This window comes from Balaenoptera physalus (assembly GCF_965194825.1).
Source record: "Balaenoptera physalus genome assembly, chromosome: 10".
NCBI lineage: Eukaryota > Metazoa > Chordata > Mammalia > Artiodactyla > Balaenopteridae > Balaenoptera > Balaenoptera physalus.
Genome location: NC_138889.1, coordinates 87,723,037 through 87,732,829, shown reverse-complemented (window position 1 = coordinate 87,732,829; position 9,793 = coordinate 87,723,037). Strand labels below are relative to the sequence as shown.

The window sequence follows — 9,793 nt, the reverse complement described above, 5'->3', positions numbered from 1 at the left end:
TACCAGGTTTTGTTAAACATTTTAATAATTTAAAAAATTCCATAAGTTTACACTTAAACTTGGCAAGTTACACTGTGCTAAAGTTTTCTCTTATCCTTCTCAGAATTCAAAGACATATTTGTAGTTTTAATCAGTGTACTCATTGCTGTGTTCTTTGAGATTACTTATATTTTATGCACTGAAACAGTATACTTATATTTTAAAGGTTATGAAGGGTTTGAATATATTAATATACTATGTAATTTTCTAAATATCCAACATTTCAGAATAATTATTTCAAAGTTTTCATTACTATAAATAGCACTGTTATGAACACCTTTGTACAATTGTTATTCTCCTTTCTCCTGTCTCCATTTGATTATTCCCCTTGGAATGTTATCTCAAGAATGGGATTACGGGGTCAAAGGATGTGCCTAATTTTAATTGTTAATTGTTGTCAACATAATGATGGGTTATTTTTAAGTGATTAACTACTCTTGTTTTAAAATAGACACTTCAGTTGGAACCAAGGTGTTTTCCATTGAACCAGACATCTATCATGAATATTTTAGAAAAGGAGAAGTGGCAAAAAGTTCTGAAAACTACTTTAAATATTTCTTCTAGGGACAAGTTATATTTTATATTTACCAACCATTGGGACATATGCATAGAATTATAAGGGGATCAGAGGTCATTAAGTTCAATTCCTTAACCTCTGAACACCTTAGTTTCTTTTGTTTTTTTAGCATCTTTATTGGAGTATAATTGTTTTACAGTGTTGTGTTAGTTTCTGCTCTATAGCAAAGTGAATCAGCTATATGCATACATATATCCCCATATTCCCTCCCTCTTACATCTCCCTCCCACACTCCTTATCCCACCCCTCTAGGTGGTCGCAAAGCACGGAGCTGATCTCCCTGTGCCGTGCAGCTGCTTCCCACTAGCTATCTATTTTACATTTGGTAGTAGTGTATATATGTCAGTGCTACTCTCTTACTTCGTCCCAGCTTACCCTTCCCCCCTCCCCGTGTCCTCAAGTCCATTCTCTATGTCTGTGTCTCTATTCCTGTCCTGCCCCTAGGTTCATCAGAACCATTTTAATTTTAGATTCTATATATATGTGTTAGCATACGGTATTTGTTTTTCTCTTTCTGACTTACTTCACTCTGTATGACAGACTCTAGGTCCATCCACCTCACTACAAATAACTCAATTTCGTTTATTTTTTTATGGCCGAGTAATATGCCATTGTATATATGTGCCACATCTTCTTTATCCATTCATCTGTGGATGGACACTTAGGTTGCTTCCATGCCCTGGCTATTGTAAATAGTGCTGCAATGAACATTGTGGTACATGACTCTTTTTGAATTATGGTTTTCTCAGGGTATATACCCAGTAGTGGGATTGCTGGGTCATATGGTAGTTCTATTTTTAGTTTTTTAAGGAACCTCCATACTGTTCTCCATAGTGGCTGTACCAATTTACATTCCCATCAACAGTGCAGGAGGGTTCCCTTTCCTCCACACCCTCTCCAGCATTTATTGTTTGTAGATTTTTTGATGATGGCCATTCTGACCGGTGTGAGGTGGTTTTGATTTGCATTTCTCTAATGATTAGTGATGTTGAGCATCTTTTCATGTGTTTGTTGGCAATCTGTATATCTTCTTTGGAGAAATGTCTATTTAGGTCTTCTGACCATTCTTGGATTGGGTTGTTTGTTTTTTTGATATTGAGCTGCATGAGCTGCTTGTATATTTTGGAGATTAATCCTTTGTCAGTTGCTTCATTTGCAAATATTTTCTCCCATTCTGAGGGTTGTCTTTTGGTCTTGTTTGTAGTTTCCTTTGCTATGCAAAAGATTTTAAGTTTCATTAGGTCCCATTTGTTTATTTTTGGTTTTATTTCCATTTCTCTAGGAGGTGGGTCAAAAAGGATCTTGCTGTGATTTATGTCATAGAGTGTTCTGCCTATGTTTTCCTCTAAGAGTTTTATAGTGTCTGGCCTTACATTTAGGTCTTTAATCCATTTTGAGTTTATTTTTGTGTATGGTTGAACACCTTAGTTTCTTAATGTGCAAAAAGTATATAATAATAGTGCTGTTGTGGAGACTAAAACAAGATAATGCATGTAAAACACTTAGCTCTTTGTATGACACATAGTAAATTATCAGTAAATATTAGTCATTATCAGAGTATAGCTGCTATAGTTAGCATATACCATATTGAAAGGTCATATTCTATCCATTCATCATACGTGCGAGGCATTTTTTGAGAATTTGGTGTGTAAAAGTGAACAAAGCTACACAGCAAAGGAAACCACTGACAAAATGAAAAGGCAACTTACTGAATGGGAGAAAAAATTTACAGATGATATGACTGATAAGGGGTTAACATTCCAAAGTACAACTCAACATTGAAAAAACAAACAATCCGATTAAAAAATGGACAGAAGGGCTTCCCTGGTGGCACAGTGGTTAAGAATCTGCCTGCCAATGCAGGGGACACGGGTTCGAGCCCTGGTCTGGGAAGATCCCACATGCCGCGGAGCAACTAAGCCCGTGAGCCACAACTACTGAGCCTGCGCGTCTGGAGCCTGTACTCCGCAACAAGAGAGGCCGCGACAGTGAGAGGCCCGCCCACCGCGATGAAGAGTGGCCCCCGCTCGCCGCAACTGGAGAAAGCCCTCGCACAGAAACGAAGACCCAACACAGTCAAAAATAAATAAATTAAAAAAAAAAAAAAAAAAAAAGGACAGAAGACCTGAATAGACATTTTTCTAAAGAGGACATGCAGATGACTAACAGGCATATGAAAAGATACTCAACGTTGCTAATCATCAGGAAAATGCAAATCAAAACCACAATGAGATATCACCTCACACCTATCAGAATGGCTATCATCAAAAAGAAGACAAATAACAAATGTTGATGAGGATGTGGAGAAAAGGGAACCCTCATACACTGTTGGTGGGAGTGTAAATTGTTGCAGCCACTTTGGAAAACAGTATGAAGGTTTCGCAGAAAACTAAAAATAGAACTACCATATAGAGTAATTCCACTCCGGGGTATATATCCACGAAAAACCAAAGCACTAGTTTGAACAGATACATGAACCCCAGTGTTCATAGCATTGTTATTTACAATTCTCAAGGTATGGAAGCATCCTAAATGTCCATCGATAGATGAATGGATAAAGAAGTTGTGGTATATATACACAATGGAATACTACTCATGCACAAAAAAGAATGAAATTTTGCCACTTGCAGCAACATGGATGGACTTGAAGGTTGTTATGCTTAGTGAAATAAGTCAGACAGAGAAAGACAAATACTGTATGATATCATTTATATATGGAATCTAAAAAATACAACAAACTACTGAATATAACAAAAAGAAACAGACTCACAGATATAGAGAACAAACTAGTGGTTACCACTGGGGAGAGGGAAGGGGGGAGAAGCAAGATAGGGGTAAGGGATTAAGAGGTACAAACTATTATGTATAAAATAAATAAGATACAAGGATATATTGTAAAACACAGGGAATATAGCCAATATTTTATAATAACTATAAATGGAGTATAACCTTTAAAAATTGTGAATCACTATGTTGTACACCCGTAACATATAATATCATACGTCAACTATACTTCAGTTTAAAAAAAAAAAAGACGAAAGAAAGTGAAAAAACTAGTCACTCACTACATGGAGCTTATGTTTTAGGATATAGACAATAAACAAATATACCATGTTAGATGGTAATTGTGTTCTAGAGAATAAAGTGAGGCGGGGGGAGAGGGTGGAATTCCCTGGCAGTCCAGCGCTTAGGACTCCACCTTTCACTGTAGTGGCCTGGGTTTCCTTGTAGGGGAACTAAGATCCTGCAAGCCAGCCGCGTGGCTCCGCCAGCAAAACAAAACAAACTCAAGACCTTGCAGAAGCGCAAGAGGTACCATTTAGTACAGTCTATTGTGAAGTTTCATCTCAGGGGCACTGTTTATATAAAAAAGCAAGGGAGGGGGTAGTAGAATATGTGTATGTGTGTTACTGTTTTATTTAGGGTAGTCAGGGATAATATGGTGACATTTGGGCAAACACCTGAAGGAAGTGAGGGAGTTAAAAGAGAGTTCCAGATAGACTTTTACTTGCAAATATGGTTAAAATTTTGAGGACAGGGACCATTTCTTTCAGATTTTGGTAGCAGAGCAAAAACTATGTAGGAGGCCTGAAACATATTGCATTCTATATTAGTTAGGTGCCAGAATAGGTGTGATCATCAGTGTGATTAGATGTACAGTTTTTCTCTTTATTATTTCATTTAAAAAAAATCAGCGTTTAATTTTTTTTTAAATGTTAATATTTAGTTTTTTTTTTTAAACGTTTCTTTAATTAATTAATTAATTTATTTTATATTTATTTTTGGCTGTGTTGGGTCTTCGTTTCTGTGCAAGGGCTTTCTCCAGTTGCGGCGAGCGGGGGCCACTCCTCATCGCGGTGGGCGGGCCTCTCACCGTCGCGGCCTCTCTTGTTGTGGAGCACAGGCTCCAGACGCGCAGGCTCAGTAGTTGTGGCTCACGGGCCCAGTTGCTCCGCGGCATGTGGGATCTTCCCAGACCAGGGCTCGAACCCGTGTCCCCTGCATTGGCAGGCAGATTCTTAACCACTGCGCCACCAGGGAAGCCCTTAACGTTTAATTTTTTGCATGCATAACACTTTCATACGATTCAAACATAAAAATACAAAAAGATATTCAGTGAGGTCTCCCTCTCTCTCCAGTCCCCATTTGCAGTTCCTATTGCTCCTATTTTCTTTATCCTTCCAAAGTTTGTTTGTTTTTCCTACTTAGGAGGTCTCTTTGAAAACTTGAGATCATGTAGCCATGGCTGCCGCTCATCAATCTCCTGTACAGCTGGTTCTGTTGGATACTTGTCAGCTGTGAACCGTTCACTCTCAGAAACACACACTCTGAAGAATCCGAAGGATTTTTATTTTTAACATGGATATATAAACCAATACTGAAAGTAAACAGAGAAAAGCATCGGACATCCAGAGACAACTTTCCAGGAGCTTTATTGTAAAAAAAAAAAAAAAAAAAAGGAAAAAACAAAAAAACCACAATCATATTGCCCCAGGTGCTCAAGATTCCCCACCCACGCTCGACTAGGGTCCCAAAGGCCGGAAAACCGGAAGTGCCCTAGGGTTGGGAAAGGTGAACCGGAAGCGCTGGGGCGGCGGGGCTCCAGAGCCCTCTGGCTGAGGTAACTCAGAGCAGTCGCTAGCTTGCGGGTGACCGTTTAGAAGCAGTCCAGATTGTTTTCATCCAGGGTCCATTTAAGAGTTTGACCTGCATCTCTGGCTGCTCAGGGGCTGACTGTGCGTTGGTGGCGTCTAAAATCTTCCACTCACCGGATCAGGGAGAGGCTGGCACCCTCGGACCTCCCCCTCTTTGGGCTTCTCGTGACTTTTCCTGAAAACGATGTTAAGGCTGCGGTTAGTAATGTGTGTCTCGTCTGTTCGTCATAGGGAAGCGCAGACGCGTCCATCCTATACTTGTGCTTTAGGGTTGTTTTGTTTTTAAACCTCGCATTCGCGTTTTGAATAAATGTAATCATGTTGGTCATTCTTGTGAAAAATTTCGAATGGGTCTGGTGCTCAAAGTTTCTAACATTTCAGACTGTGACTGGTGAGTCTCGATTTTCTTTGGTGGATGTTACGTGGCGGAACGTTTGAAGTTTAGCGCAAAAATCCTTCTAGGGCTATGAGCAGTTACCGAAGTGTGTACATTCTCAAGGAAAGTTTCTTTTTTCTTTATTCTTAGGGTTATTTTATTCTGAAGTGCCTTGCACAAGCAAACTGGAATGGAATCTCCCTGGTTATGAAATGACTGACTTCATCCTGATAATGCTGAATTGTAGATTTAAATTACTCATGTTATTGTCTTAATCTGCCACTTAGCTTTGCTTTTGGACATAGTCAGTGATGACTCTCAAGGCGTTTATGGGAACCTTTATAATCAGTATAGTTCATTTAGGGGACTGCCCTGGCGGTCCAGTGGTTAAGACTCCGTGCTTAGAATGTAGAGAGGCATGGGTTCGATCCCTGGTCGGGGAATGAAGATCCTGCGTGCGCCTGGTGTGGCCAGAAAAAAAACGAAAGAGCAGTATAGTTCATTTAGAAAGAAAATGTGAATATTCCACTAACAATCTTCCCCTTAGATTAGTGAAATACTTTAATTTTGATTGTTTGCTATTTTGTCTTGGTTGTGATAAGTGTCTATGGCTGTTTTTGTTTTGTACCTTGAAGGAAAAACCCTTGCTGAAATATTCCAACCTGAAAATCAGCAAATGCTATGTAGGTGGAATTTATTCTGCAGGCCTTCACAGTATTCTTCGCTAGCCATTTCTTTAGCCAATTTGAGTGTTTATTATAACCTTCCCTGGTTTCAGGGTTGGTTTGGAGTAGTTAGTGAATTTTTAAAAATTATATTCCCCACTTGATGATTTATGAAGTATGCTAATGTAACTTGAGAGAATATTTTAAATTTTATACTGCTTCATACCATATTATCAGGAACTAGTATCAGCTTTAAAATTTTTTTAAATTAAAAAAATTTTTTAACGTCTTTATTGGAGTATAATTACTTTACAATGGTGTTTTAGTTTCTGCTTTATAACAAAGTGAACCAGCTATACCTATACATATACATATACTAGCATCAGTTTTTATATCATAGTGCCCACTGGGTGGCAGCATGGTGTTTTTCAGTTTCTTTAGCTTTGACTATGGATTTCATACTTCCTCTTGCTATAATAGTGATATTCTGACTGTAGTAGATATCTATCATATGCTGAATGCCAGGCACTGGACTAAGTACTTTATGCATATTATTTCATTTAATCCTAAAAAACAAATCCCAAACCCTCTGACATAAGTATTTCCATTATTCTTATATCATATGAGGAAGCTGTGGGAAAGAGATTAAATAATAATGCAAGGCTGATAAACTACAAGGCTGATAAACTACACAGCCAATAAGTGGTAGAGCCAGAATTGGAATACAGGTGTTTAACTGCTACTTCTTGCTAGTCAAATTAAAGTTATTGTAAGTTTGACCAAATAGTGAAGAACCAACAGTTAAAATGAGAAATCTGGATATTCTGAAAGAGGTGAGAACTGAACATTGGTTTTATATAATGTGCCTCAAGACAGTTGGGGGTGCATGGTTTCCAAAAGGCAGTATTTCCTAAATTGTGTTCCAAGGAGCACCAGTCTTGGGAGATGCTTCAATAAAAAAAGGTTCCTGTGACCAGAAATGCTCTTGGAGATTCATTAAAGGCTCTCAGAAATCCTGCAGTAAAGGAACCTGTTTAACCCAACTTTTTTGGAATTGATAGCGTTCTTAAATTTTCTGATTATATCCCACATTAAAAATTACATTTTATATGCAGGCCAGTATAATCATATGTATATACACCTGAAATAAAATACTAAAATAAATACACATGAGGCAATACTTACCTTTAGTATGAGCAATATACTCTTATATTTTCTATTTTATTTTTTTCTAGTCTTTTTTAAAATGGTAAATATCTTTGTTGATATTTATTCTTTTATTAGTCCTGGTAATAGTTGAATGAACACAGTGTTTCTTGTTGGGAAATTATCCTTTATAATCAATTCAGGCCACTGGTAAAGTAAGAACACAGGAACAATTTTATTGTTAGAATTCTCCAAAATACATTCTTTGGCACACATGTTCCCCAGAATATTAGTTGGCATTGTGAATTCTCAAAAAAGTGTTCCACAGTCAAGATAAACTTGGGAAATTTGGTTTAAAGTTAAACAGGTTCTACCTATGCTAATGGTATTGTTAATCTCTGAGATGGGGAGTTAGTATGCAGTGTTTCCCAGATTTATTTGACCATGAAACCTATTTTTAGATCTTGTGGCTTTTGTGCCTGTTAGAATACACTTTGGGAAATGATCATATTGATAATTAGGGCAAAAATGTTTTTGTTGTAATGTATGCATTTCAGTTGAAAATTTTTATTGTAACTTATTCACCTAATTTTCGTAAGTCATTGCTAATATTGACATGGCAGAGAAATATGTCAGAAAGCCTTTTAGCTTCTTAGTTTTCTTCTGACCCATGGAAACTTTCTGTTAATAATAAGAAAAGTCTTTATGAAATTCTCTGGCACTGATTAATTTCATATAAACTAAAACTTTAACTTTCAGTTTAAATTCAATGAGCAGTAAATTTCCAGGTGTGTTAGAATCAACCGTATTAAGACATTTGGGCAATTTGTGTTTCATATTTGGAAACATTTGGAGTTTAGTTAAAGGTTATAAGTGTTTAAGAAATGTTTAAAGGATTTTCCTACATTTTATTTATAAGCTGGACAAAATCAGTGCTTATATATTTGATCCAGAGATCTCTGTTGTGTTGCTTTAGATTAGTTGAATTTATGGTACCTTTAATAGTTTATTTCATGTTTGGTTCCATAATGATCCCTAGGGAGAGAATTTCCAATTCTCTCATTTCCTTCACACATCTCAGACCATTCAATTTTAGAATTTAGGTATTTCTAACTTTCTAAAATTTGTATATGAAATCCCTACTCCTTTTCTTAAATCAAGGAGAAATTTGGCAAAAATTTTACCAAATGTGAATAGAGAATGTTTTACTCATAATAGTGTAAAACATTTTCTGTGAGAAACTCAGTGTTTTAGTAATTACACATAATTTATAGAAAATTTAAAGAAATACTTATCAAGTGTTCCCACAGTGCATTTCCCACTGGAGCTTAAGAAACCTATAAACTAGGGACTTCCCTCGTGGAGCAGTGGTTAAGAATATGCCTGCTGATGCAGGGGACATGGGTTTGATCCTTGGTCTGGGGAGATCCCACATGCCGCGGAGCAACTAAGCCCGTGAGCCACAACTGCTGAGCCCGTGCACCACAGCTACTGAAACCCACGCACCTAGAGCCCGTGCTCCTCAACAAGAGAAGCCACCGCAACGAGAAGCCCGCGCACTGCAACGAAGAGTAGCCCCTGCTCACCGCAGCTAGAGAAAGCTCATGTGCAACAAGCAAGATCCAATGCAGCCAAAAAATAAGTAAATAAAATTTTTAAAAAATTAACTTAAAAAATAAAGAAACCTATAAACTAAAACAGTTAATGAAAAATAACTTTTATGGCAGCATTATCAGTTGACATAATAAAGTACAAGATTACGTGAACTAGACAGTAAGAACAGGCAGTATACACAATAAGGTACTAATCATATGATATGGGCAGCAAGTACAGTTCAGAAAAGGAGCAGTTGGTGTCAGATGGATTCATAAGAAAGTTTCATGGAGGATATGGAATTTGATCTGATTTTTAAATATGTTTAAACAGAAAAGGTAGAGGAAGGCATTCTGTATGAGAGAGCAGAATGTGTGAAGGTATTAATCAGTTCAAGCTCCTTAACATGGCATGAAAGATCCTCAAGATGTGCCTGCTTCTCAAGCCTCATCCCAATCATCTCCTAGCTTTACATGTTAGACTCTCATCTCCTTAAACTGTTTTTAGTTCCTTATATAAAATGATGTTTCATCCATCTGTCTTTGCTTATGCTGTTTTTCCCCTCTAAAATGCCCTTACCTCATTTTCCACTTTGCTAATTTCTTAACTTTTAAGATTTTTAAGTTTCAGCCTAGAACTCACCTCCCTTAGGAAATCTCTGACCTTCTCAAGCCTTCCTTGATCTTCCCTTTCTGTTTCAGAAGCCCCTTCTTCCTGATACCATAATACTCTGTAGGAGAGA

General features: G+C 37.4%; 1 protein-coding gene across 1 annotated transcript in view; it reads left to right on the top strand.

Annotated features, from left to right (window-relative positions):
- Positions 1-1,223: 1,223 nt before the first annotated feature.
- CCDC73 (coiled-coil domain containing 73) overlaps positions 1,224-9,793 on the top strand; it is a 145,935-nt gene continuing 137,365 nt past the window's right edge. Inside the window, exon 1 of the mRNA XM_082410429.1 lies at positions 1,224-5,469. The gene's annotated coding sequence lies outside the window, so the exon portion shown is untranslated. The remainder of the gene's footprint in view (positions 5,470-9,793) is intronic.